Below are 12,123 nucleotides of genomic sequence, written 5' to 3' on the forward strand. Positions count from 1 at the left end.
TCTCTTTGCTATTCAGCTTGCTTTCTGGCATAGATGCATGAATGCGTGAGCTGAAAGACGGAGAAAATATGAAGGCTTTTTTTATGCACACGAACTTTTTCTTTTCTATGTATCATCTATATATCTAGGTATGTATCTACCTATTATCTATCTCTCATATATATATATATATATATATATATATATATACTCATATATATCAAAAGTATATTGAGTTTAGTTGATAGTTATTAATAAGTATAAGCTCAAATGCCTTATCTACTTCAGTTCATGGAGGTGGTGTGGGTGTTCTATTTTCTGTTCCCTTTCTTAAAAAACACAAGCTTCAAAATATTTAAAAGTAGAAGGTACTGAGTTCACAAACTCAGGTGAACAGAGAGAAAAATTTCTCCTTTATCATCAGTTTAAATGTGTTGGACTTCCCTATAGGAATTTAAACTTGTTATATGTATTGACTGCCCTCAATGCCAAGTATTTATAACTGTTAAGTTTATTACTTTCAAGTTTCATCCCATGTCTCTGTGCCTGGGGCAAGTTAGAAAGCCCTACCAGGGTACTGATGTTTTGCTCTCATCCATCTTAATAGAGATATTTTCCAATGACTTATCCACACTTCTAATCCCATGAGAGGAAAAGACTTTCTTTTTCACACAAAGGTGATTTCTTCAACATATTAATTATTAGTTACATTGACAATGATATATGTACCTCTCTGATCTCTCATTTCCACAGAGCAAAAGAAATTCACTTTGCACATCTCTCCTTTTTCATCTTTAATATAAAGTATTAGGTCTCAAATTTTCATTTTTCTCTCTCTTCAAGCAACACTTTCTATTAGAAAAAAGTTTACATACATCGGTGAAAGTGATCTTTGAGTTTCACGCTCTAAAACATTGACGGTTGTGAGTTTCTCAAATCATTTTGTTTTCCCACTGCTAATAAAAGTAGCTACCTCATAAAATATCTTTTTAGTTTCAGATCTCCAAAAAGGCAAGTCTTAAAAGCAATGGTAATAACTTAGCATAAACAGAGACAATTCATTAAAAAACATAAAGATATATGCATATGTATATATCTTAAACCTTGGTAAATTATGAACTCTGCTCTTAAAAGTAGAACACTCCTCAAAAAGAGGAGCCGTGTCAGGAAATCTCTCAGTTGCATTAGTGTTAATATGAATTCATAAAACAAGCAAAGAAGTCTTTGTTGGCAAATATCAAGTCAGCCTAGTCGAGAGATGGAAGACAACTGATAATTTTAACAAAAAGAATTTGGTATAAATTGTGCCTAGCACAGTAATTAAAGAGGCTTCCCCTGGCAGCTGATGGAATCAGCTGATGGGACCCATAGCCAGACTTTAGGTGGAGTTTGGGTGAATTGTGCAGAAGAGGGGAAGGAAGGATTGTAGAAGCTAGAGGGGTTAAGAACACCAGGGAACTCAGCCCACAGAACCAATTAAGTAGGACTCATAGGGCCTTTCAGAGACTGAAGCAGCAATCATGGAGTCTGCGTGGGTCTGCACTAGGTTCTCTGCATATATCCTGTGGTTGTTTAGCATGGAGTTTTTGTGGGACTTCTAAAAATTTAAGAAAGGGTGTCTTTGACTCTTTGATGCTCATGGGACTCTTTTCCTCCTACTGGGTTGTCTGGTCCAGCCTTGATATGAGGGTTTGTGCCTAGTCTTGTTTGGTTGATATCTCTTGGAGGCCTGTTCTTTTCTGAAGGGAAACAGGAGCAGTGGATCTGGGGGAGAGGTAAAAGGGACTGGTAGGAAAGAAGGGAGGGGAGGTGGAGTAACTGAGAGGAGTGGAAGGATTGGAGGCTGTGGTCTGGATGTATTATATGAGAAAAGAATAAATAAAAAGAAAGAAAGAATTGCTAAATACATCTAGAGCTGATTTTCAACCTGTGGGTTGTGACTTCCTTGGGATCACATGTCAGATATTTACATTATGATTCATAATAGTAGCAAAATTACAGTTATGAATTAGCAATGAAAATAATTTTATGGATGGGAGTCACCACAACGCGAGGAATTGTGTTAAAGGGTAGCAGCATTAGGAAGGTTGAGAACCATTTCTCTAAAGGGTCAAACAGAAAGCCCTAAGACGTAATAGAGTTAGCACCTGCGGGACAGAGCTGCCACCCTTGGAAAAATAAAGGAAAAGTGTTAGGTTATAATATGGTGTGGGTCTACCACAGTGGTATTCTAAGCCTGGAGAAAAGCAACCTGTTTAATGAGTGCTGGTATTTGGGAGGAATGATGAAGTACAATGACACACATATTGCATACATTGAAAAGTGAAAATTGAGTTCAACTGCTCCAGTAGGAAGACCTGACCACTGCTAGAATAAAAATGTGAGGCTGGGGTGAGGATGTTAGGAACAATAATCTAACAAGAAGGACATAGAAGCAAACATGAAACAGGAACAAACAAGTCCCCACAGCCCTATCTGGCCTTGCAGCCTGCTGCTGGTACTCCCTAATGACAGAGTCTCTCAGAAATCAGCTGGAGAAGTAGAAATGTGTTTGCAGCGTTCCAGGTCCAGCATCAAAGAACTGAAAATAGAAAGGCAGTTGGAGCTGGGTAGCAGCAGTTTAATAATGGGTGCTTAAGTTTGCAGAAGCAACTTCATCCACAATATGAGTTTGATATGAAATTAAAGTCCTGCCTTACTCAAAATCCAGAAGCTGGGCATTCTAATGGCCATGCTAATTGACTCCACATTACCCCATGGTCCGCAATAATTTGTCTGAGACACAATCCATATGCCTTACTAGTGACTGGTATAGAAATGAGTTTTTCATATATTGTCACAATCTAAGAGTTATATGCCCTCCAGCAAATTAATTAAATTGGTTCAGTGCCAGAATTTATAATATGCCACAGTCACTAGCATTAGGACTTCAATCCAATACCTGACACATAAAAAATTTCAGTCCTTGGCATTTGCTTTATATCAAAAGCAGAGTCAGAAGGGGGGAAAAAAAGCAAAAGCAAAAAAATATTTTTTGAAATTGTTTATAAGCCACTTACTATATAAAATACAAAAACAAATGTTTAAAACTAAAGACAAGTTCAGTTGCTTTTACTATTCAGGTGGCATTATGAATTCCTAGCTAGTGTTTTTAAACAAAAAAGTAAATTAAATGTATGAATATCAGAAATTATCAGAATTCGAAGTTGGTATCATCATTCACTCACAAAATCCAATTCAATCAATTCTAACCCTAATCAAATATTAGAATTAGATAAGTAAACCAAATGTGATTAACATATACAATCGTTTTCCTCCCACGCAGGCATAATTAGTTAGATAATATAGTAATTAATAAGAACAGAATTTAAAGACCTTTTCATAATACTATTAGAAACTTTTAAATACTCTATAGAAATAAAGCAAGTTCTTAAAAGGGATTTATTTATATTATTTTTAAAATATATATATATATATATATATATATATATATATAGTGTCTGTATATAGTTCTGTGGACAGAGTGCAGGTATTCACAGAGGCCAGAAGAAGGTATCTGATTCTCTGGATCTGGAGTTACAGGCCTTTGCATGTTGACCAATATGGGTTCTTGGAACTGAACCTGGGTCCTCTGGAAAAGCAGGAGTGCTCTTAACTGCTGAACCATTTCTGAATCCCATGACGTAAGTTTTCTAGAACTTGCAGTATTCTCTGGAATCTCTGAAAAGTCTTTAATTTCTCCTTCAATTCTATCTTCATTTGCAAATATGAGTGGATTCTGAATTAGGTACAGCATGGAGGAGTAAATGTATGGCATGAGCCAAATCCAAGAGACTATTGGTTTTGTAACTGATGGTTCAGTAGACCACAGCCACTCTAACTTATTTGTAAGTGTATATTATATGTGGCTATGTTTGTACTAGGGTGTCAAAGTTGAGTATCTGCAACAGAGACTGTGGCTCACACAATGGAAATTACTTACTGTATCATCTTGACAGAAATGTGTTTGTTGACTACTGATCTATACAATCACATTATTAGTAAGCTCAACCTGTTTGCTTTCATGTCTCTAATTAGACTGGTGCCTTATATGACTGTATCTGACTTTCAATATTGCTGGCTGATAACACACTGCTATGTCTAGTTTAGAATAAATTTACCTCAAAGTGGGACTCATCTTTAACCAATATTGCATTCTTCAATGACGTGAACAAGATATATGTCTTGCACACCTAATTTCCACTTATAACACATTAATAGAAAAGACTTTTTTGATAAATCATTTAGTAAGCCGGAAGTGGCTTGGTATAATTAAACTAAATTATCACAGTCACCGAACATTTACAGGAGTCTTCAGTTAAAAATTGAAATGTTTTGCCCAGTTATCTCCAAGTGTGTGTCTATGAAAAAGGTTGGATAGTGTAGCTATTAGATAATCCCTGTGGGGGATACTCGTATCATTGGATGTTTTTCTCTAGCATAAGCAGAGAATACTCACGTTTTAATGGTAGCCACTGATTATCACTCTATTATCAGACAAGATGTAAATATTTTATTTTCTGTACTTTCCTGCAGGCATTACTTATTAATTATCATGTTTAAAGTACAATGTTTGAGTTTTCATCAATTAGCTAGGTTAAAATGGCAAAGAACTGAAAAGTTCAAACATGATTGCTGTGATAAAGGTGAATTAGCATTGATGATAAAGATAAAGATTCTAGGCATGGCCCACACTCAAAATAAAAGGAAATGTACAGGAAAATAAGATCACACTGATCAGTAGTTTACCATTAACAACTCAGTTCACCTCTATACAACCAAACATATGCTCTAGTGACGGTCCATTATGTGTTTACTTAATGCTGTTCAATGGTGCTTTTGCAGTCGTTTGAATCAAATTTGTAAGCTTATTCTGCTTTTCTGATTATAGAAAGCCCATATGCATAAATAAGAAGGTTATTTTTGTTTTAATGTTATGTAAATGTGTTCAAATATAAAACCAAGTGCAATTCCTTTACTGGATGGATATCAACTCCCTAACAAAACATTCAAGTTGAAAAGAACAAATTAATAAAAGTAAAAATACCATTGCCATGTTCTCACTGGCAAAACAAAAGAAAGGGCATGACGATCATGAAAGTGGGAAAAACTCACACTTCCATGCCTTTTTGTGAAAGCAAAGCTTGTGTCACTTGTACAAACAGCATATACTAAAAGGAATGAAAATGAAAGTGATGATGGTAGCGCCTTATATTTGATTATTTTTCTAATTATCACACTTTCCTACTTATAAAACTAAGACTCACCCAGAATTGCTTAATGCAGCAAATAAAAATACAGGACGCCCAGTGAAATTTGAATTTCATATGAATAGGATTTTTTTAGTATAAGTTTACCCCAAAAGATATTTAGAGGCTACTTGCAATGAATTATTTACCTTTCAAATTCAACTGGGCATTCTGTATAGACCTGGAAACCTTGTTCAAGAAAAATACTGAATTATTAAGACAAGTGCATAAATGAAAGGCATGTGCATCTCAACCCTTGAAAACAATCACTATCAGGGCATAGCTTATGCTTCAAGGACAAATGTGACTGCCTAGATGCACAAAACCTTAGACTCCATCCCCAGCACGGGATTATCAATGTAGGCAGGGTTTCTTTTTGTGGTGTGGGACAGAGTCGATGGCCTTATACATATTAGGCAGGTACTTCTTCATTCAGTTATGCCCTGGGATACGCATACTGAGTTTTCAAGTAATAATCTCTTACATTAAGTACTCTCTCCATTGCCAGGCAACATTTGCAACAGACTATATTGTTAATTAACAAAAATAAAAAAAATGTGAGGAGATAGGGGAACTCTGTCAAAATGATATTGGGTTAAGTTTGCTAGTCTTCAACTGAGATTTCATATTAGGAACAGTTAACTTCATGTTGGAATTTTTGGATAGGACTAAAACATTAATAGCTATGAATTACAGAAAAGTATAAAGGAAAAGGAATTCATTCAATTCCAAACCAAGGACTGAATGTACTTTACCATCTGCTTTTGTCAACAAGAGTTTTATTGGAACACTCATATCTATTACAGGTTTGGAGTACCTGGACTTTTTCTATAACAGTAGAAACAAATGCCTTCCACAGAGACCATTTATAGCTCCAAGCTTGAAATATTTATTATCTGAGCTTACATGAGTTAAATGATATCCCATTAAAAAAAAAGATATATCTATGTACTGACATCCAGAACCCACTAATGTGAAATTATTTGCAAAAGAATTCTTTGAAGATATAATTGAATCAAGCATCTCAAGAAGAAACCATCCTGGGCTATCTAGGTGGGCCCTAAATTCAAAGGTAAGTGTCCTATTAGGAATAGAACAGGAGTGCCTACACACACACAGGAGGCCATGGAAGGTGAGAGCAGAGATGAGAACGATGTGGCCACAAGTCAAAGAACATCAGGCACCACCGAAAGGGAGAAAAGGAAGGGCACTTTATCAGAACTGTAAGAGACCATGTAATCATACCAACGCCTCAATTTCATATTTATCACCTCCAGAATGATGTGAAAATAAATTTCAGAAATTTCTATTATTTCAGGATGTGAAGTTCACCGTGATTTTATAATGACAACCATAGGAAACTAATGTACACCTCTTTACACGAAATGTTTTCTGGCTCCTCATTTAGATATTTTTATTTGGTAGAATAAAGTGCATAGTGTACTAATCAACATTTGCCAATTAATCTTAAAGTTTTTCAAGTTTTATGGTTATCAATCTCACTAGCACACCATCATGGGCAACATGCACACACAAACACAGCCATACTATGCATATACTGAGTCTTTCTGTAGCTATCAGACTCAAACTTCTATTAAGAAGTGTGACACCATACACATCAACCCCAAATTCCATTACACACACTTTGAAGGAAGAAACAGAAGTGAAGTAAGGAATCCCTGAAATATTTAAAACAGTTGTATAAGTACAGTGATAACATCATGATGTAGTTTTTGTGTGTAGCAGTTTTTTAAAAGTCTATTTTGCAAAAAAAAAAATCAATGTGGTACATTAAGACAAATCATCTACTATTAGTTAAAGCAATGACCCAAGAAAACCTTCAAAACTTTAACTGGGTTATTGAATTTAGGTAATTTTCTTTTAATGACTGCTTCACAGGTAAACAAAGAATAGGGAGACCGAGGTTTCTAGAATAATATTCTCAAGGATTCCCTTAATAGTTGACAATTACAAATAAAGCTGTAGGCTGCTTTAGTCAACATGAAACTGTAATGTTAGCAGATAAAATTCGTTACCATAGTTACCTTTCTCCCACTGCGGAGAAGACATCAACTGCCTACAGCAGTTCCTTGTAGGGGTTTGGTAATAACACACATAGACAGAGTTTCATCTGTTATCTTCAGAATGCTGTAGCTTCAGTGAAATTTAGATTGGCGTTTTTAAGACACACCGTGAGGTTTGCTAATATACCTATCTGCGTAATTCTTTTCTTAAAACATTAAAATCTCCCTTTTAAGATTTGTAAATATTTGATGAAAAATTAGAGGGAAAATTACAATACAGGTTTCTAATTTCTGATCCCAGCAAGGGTGTGTTTTATAAAAAATGTGGAGAAACAGTTCCCCTTTGGTTTAATCAACTTTTTGGAGGCAAAAAGTGATGAGGAACCTTGTTTTAAAATTATATTTGTATCTATTTTCGTAGTGGCAACTGGAAGATCATGGATGCTCGCCAAGTGTTTCCTTCAAGGTTGCCGTAAAGGAGAGCTACTGACATCCAGCTACGCATTCAGTATTTCAAATTGGTGGGGTCATGCCGCTGGGAGGTCACTCAGGGTGTTCTCGCTGGCTCCAGAGTGCTTCGCTTCGCCCATTTGCCATTATAAGCTGATGTACTTACATGAGGTCACAACAGTGGTGAGATTTGTTTCTGTTGAAAATCCATCTGCAATTTCATATTGCTAGAAGCCCACACACTTGAAGAACCAGAAAGCTTTTTAATCTTGCTTTTTTAATGACTTTCTGTGTTGTGGGAAAACATGTGAAAAATGTTTAAAAGCCCAAAGATACAAATAAAGTTATCCATATTTAATATGTATGTGAACATACTTCCGGTATTTTGTCTATATTTTAAATGAACCTTTGTGATATGTGCATACATATTTTATATGTGTGTACTTGGTATATGTGTCTGGACTATTAAACTTAATAGATATTTTTATTTCACTACTCACCACTTTCCCCTTAACTTAGTATTATTAGCATTTTTTATAACAGTGTGCATTCTTCATAACTTCATCTATTATTTTTCTTTATTTTTGAGATAGGCTTTTACTATGTAGTCCAATCTAGCCTCAAATTCATCATCCTTTTGCTCAAGCTCACAAGCACTGGGATTGCAGGAATGTGCCACCGTGTTTGCTCTATAACTTAACCTTCATAATATACTATTTCACAATTTCCCGAACCAAGTTCCTGTTTTCAGAACATTTAGGTTGCTTTAAGTTTTTTCCAGTTATGTTCGAGACATGACTGGGAGCTAAATCTCAGGGCATATTGTTTTTTCATGACACATACATTGAGATGGATTGATGGTCAGTGGGTACACACATTTTGATTTTAACTCAAGAATCCTTTAGGTATTTATTTTGTGGCTATAAATGTTTTAAATGCATTTTTAATAATGTTTCTAGATAAAGTTATAGAACATTCCCAGACTACAAGGAGACTTCTTGTGCTTTCTACCAATGTGTACTCATGCCATATTTAATCCAAGGCTAATTAGTATTCTGATTGCTATCCCTATGGATAAGTTTGCCTGTGCCTTGATTGAACACAAACAGAATTGAACAACATGTGCTGTGTATACAGCTATTTTCATTCCTTATGTGTAAGAGATTCACTCATATTGTGTTTCTACAAGTACTTTGTTCTTTATAATTGCTATATAATAGTTACTTAAATGAATGAGTCTGAATACAACAGTATTGATACCGCCATTCTCCTGTTGATAGACATTTAGGTTGTTTTCGATATGTGTGAGGTTAGTAAAATTAAAATTTCTGTGACTGTTCCCATATGCATCTTCCTCCCAGCATTTATACACATTTCTGAGAACTGGTGGTTCTGTCTTCTTGAATGAAGAAAATGAAACAGTAAGTGAAGCCTTGGATTCTGGTAGATGCTGGTAGATAGGAATAAGAGGGAGAGAGCTGATCCCAAACACCTTTGGGTGTTGTTATTGTTCTGGGTGCTTCGTGAAGCAATCTGAAGAATCTGTAAAAGAAGCAAAGCACTCAAAAAAGGGAAGTAAACTTGGCCAATGTTACAACTGGCAGTTTTTCTGAAGAGTGTGCTTCCCAGGAAGACAGAAAGAAGAATGCTTAACATGATGGGCAGATGAGAAAATTTGGAACAGATTTCTTAGAGTAGAAGCTGTGGTACTTTGAGCTGCTTCTGTCCCAGGACAAACTCAGTTCCCATTGATATCCTCCTTCACAGATGTGAGCGCAGAAAAGCTTCTCAGAAACTGAGGGTCTATGCATGCGTAAGGTGCCACATCAAGTACTTACTGATTTATGACCAGATAAGAAGTAAATCAATACACTGTGTGCTTTATTGGGGAAACCTTCGTACCTGAAAGGTTAGGTGACTCAAATAACTTTACCACCAGAGTTTATTTGTATTTTGGTACAAGCTTCTTATTTTACCACAAATCAATAATAGTTAACTACAAGACCATCTGCATACTACAGAGATGTCAGAGTCACATTATCTGGGTTCAAATGAGCACTGAACTGCTTTAATATGTGACTCCTGTAACATGTACATTCTGTAGCCAGTTTTGGATTTAATTTCTTCATCTGGAAAAGAGAGTTGGAACACATGTATACAGAGTGCCAGTTTTTGACACAAAGTCAGAGCTTCTATTGGAGCAGATACTCAGAATCTATAAAACATAACGAGCTACAGATACGCTTCAGCACTTGAGTCCCCGCTACTCACTGTGCAGTAGAGGCACCGTGCATGCAAACAGCATTTCTGAAATTACTAAGTATTCACAGTACCTTCCTACACAACAAATTCTATGCTCTGTTCAGGGCACTAAACATTACTTTGCCATCTCATTAGAGAAAATATGCCATTAAATTAGCATATATTTTCTTCTTATCTCTCTGCATTAAGTCTACTTATTACCATGTTTTTCTCCCTCCATTGCACTAAGAATTCCTAAGGGTAGAGACTTGAACTAATTTCCTTAATATTTTTGCATGCCTTGCACATGATAGAGTCAACACATTCTTTATTGACTGTGTGAAATGGCATCTACTTGACATTAACTAGGAACATAAGATAGCACCAGCCTTTATCTACTATAATTGGGCTGACCTTTCCAGATGAATAATTTCTCTGCATTGTTTGTCTTCCATGCATTATAATTGTTAGTATTTGACAATTAATTAGGGTATGTTAATGTGAAAATACAAGCGCCCTCAGGTGCATGTCAAAGAGTAGATAGATGGACAGTCAGAAGTGGAAGGAACCTGTCATAGCCAATTTTCACAAGGTCACTCAACATTTAGAGTCCCTTAATTCGTTTTTTTTTTTCTGACCAAGCAGAATCTTGATCATCTATTTTTGGATTCTTTAAAAACAGCATGAAGTTGGTAAGGATTCTTGTCTGAAATGTATTCCTCCGTGAAAAGTTCATTTGTCCCACCCAATTAATTTCATCTCTTCACAATTTCCTTGGTCCTTTCAGCATTCCTGGTCCTTGGCTGAGGGCTTCAAGCAGATGTCACTTACGGCTGTGTGTGTTGAACTTGCAAACACTTGTCAACGTCACTCTTTGTCCAGGACAAAGCCTGGATCAGGCTCATCAGATACCTGTTGAGCCATTTCAATTCCCAAACAGACTGAATTCACAGAAGCAAGGATCCTTCCTCGAACTTCAGAGCCCAACTGTACTTTGAGCAGGGTATCAGAACTGAGAGAGTTAATTCTCTCTGTGTGGTAGACATTGTGACTGTCAAATACTATGGTTTGGATAAAAGGACTTATGTAGTTGTTTCTTCCAGGTTGAGACATTTTGGCCTCGAGAGAAGAGAGGAAGGTTCAGAAGCCTCAAGAAGCCTGTGAAACTCATGGGACTGGTCCATAAGATTGTACAAGTAGTAAAACGTTGCTAGGGGAAAGAAGACTTCTGTAGACCTGCCTGAAAGTTGTGCAGGAGTTCAGGTAGGATAGCTCTGACATGAGTCATCACCCATGCTGGGGCAGGGCTTCTCAGTGATATGAATGGTTGAATAATCCTTGTTTCTATAAGTACCTCCTTCTCTATGCTCCTGTAAATGACTTCAATAAGCCAGTTGGTTTGCCAGGCTGTGTGTGGTAGACTAACTCCTTCAGTCTGTCACTGGTGGCTTATCTGGTGCTATTTAGTCACATTTCTCTAGGACTAATCAGTCGTACAGTCCCCCAAGACACATATATTATCAGCTTGTTCCCTATGCAGAAGGTGGCAACATTATGAGGTGTCAGGAACTTTAATAGGTAGGGGCCCAGAGGGAAGTTTGAGATCATTGTTGAGGGTGTATCCTGGAAAGTGATTGTGGTGTCTTACTTTCCTTCTTCTTTGGAGCCAGTCATGAGGCAAATGATCCTCCTCTGGCACAAATTCCTACCATGATGCACTGTGGTACCACCAGGCCCAATAAAATAGTCATGGACTCAAGCTTCCAAAATACTAAAAGTTTTTCTTCTTCTCCCCCTCCCTCTCCTTCTCCTCCCCTCTCCTTCTGCCCTGTGTGTCTGTGTTTGAAAAAGAGTTTCATGTATCTCAGACTGGCCTCAACCTCACTATAGGGAGGCTTGCCCTAAACTCCTAATCCTCCTGCCTCCTGCCTCCATCTTATAAGTGTGGAGATAACAGATGCACACCATCATGCTCAGCATTCTCAATATTTGTGAGAATAATGCAAAAGTGATTAAAATAAGAAGCAATGTGCCTCTCTTCCTCTCAGATAGATGAATCCATTTCATCTGCTCAGTGAACAGAGCAGCTTAGTTTTCTCGTGAAGCTGTGACCAGCTTGATAATCCTGTGCCATGCTAGTA

The sequence above is a fragment of the Microtus oregoni genome, unplaced genomic scaffold (genome assembly GCF_018167655.1).
Source record: "Microtus oregoni isolate MIOR12 unplaced genomic scaffold, Mior012 000061F_ref0000440, whole genome shotgun sequence".
In the NCBI taxonomy this organism is placed as follows: domain Eukaryota; kingdom Metazoa; phylum Chordata; class Mammalia; order Rodentia; family Cricetidae; genus Microtus; species Microtus oregoni.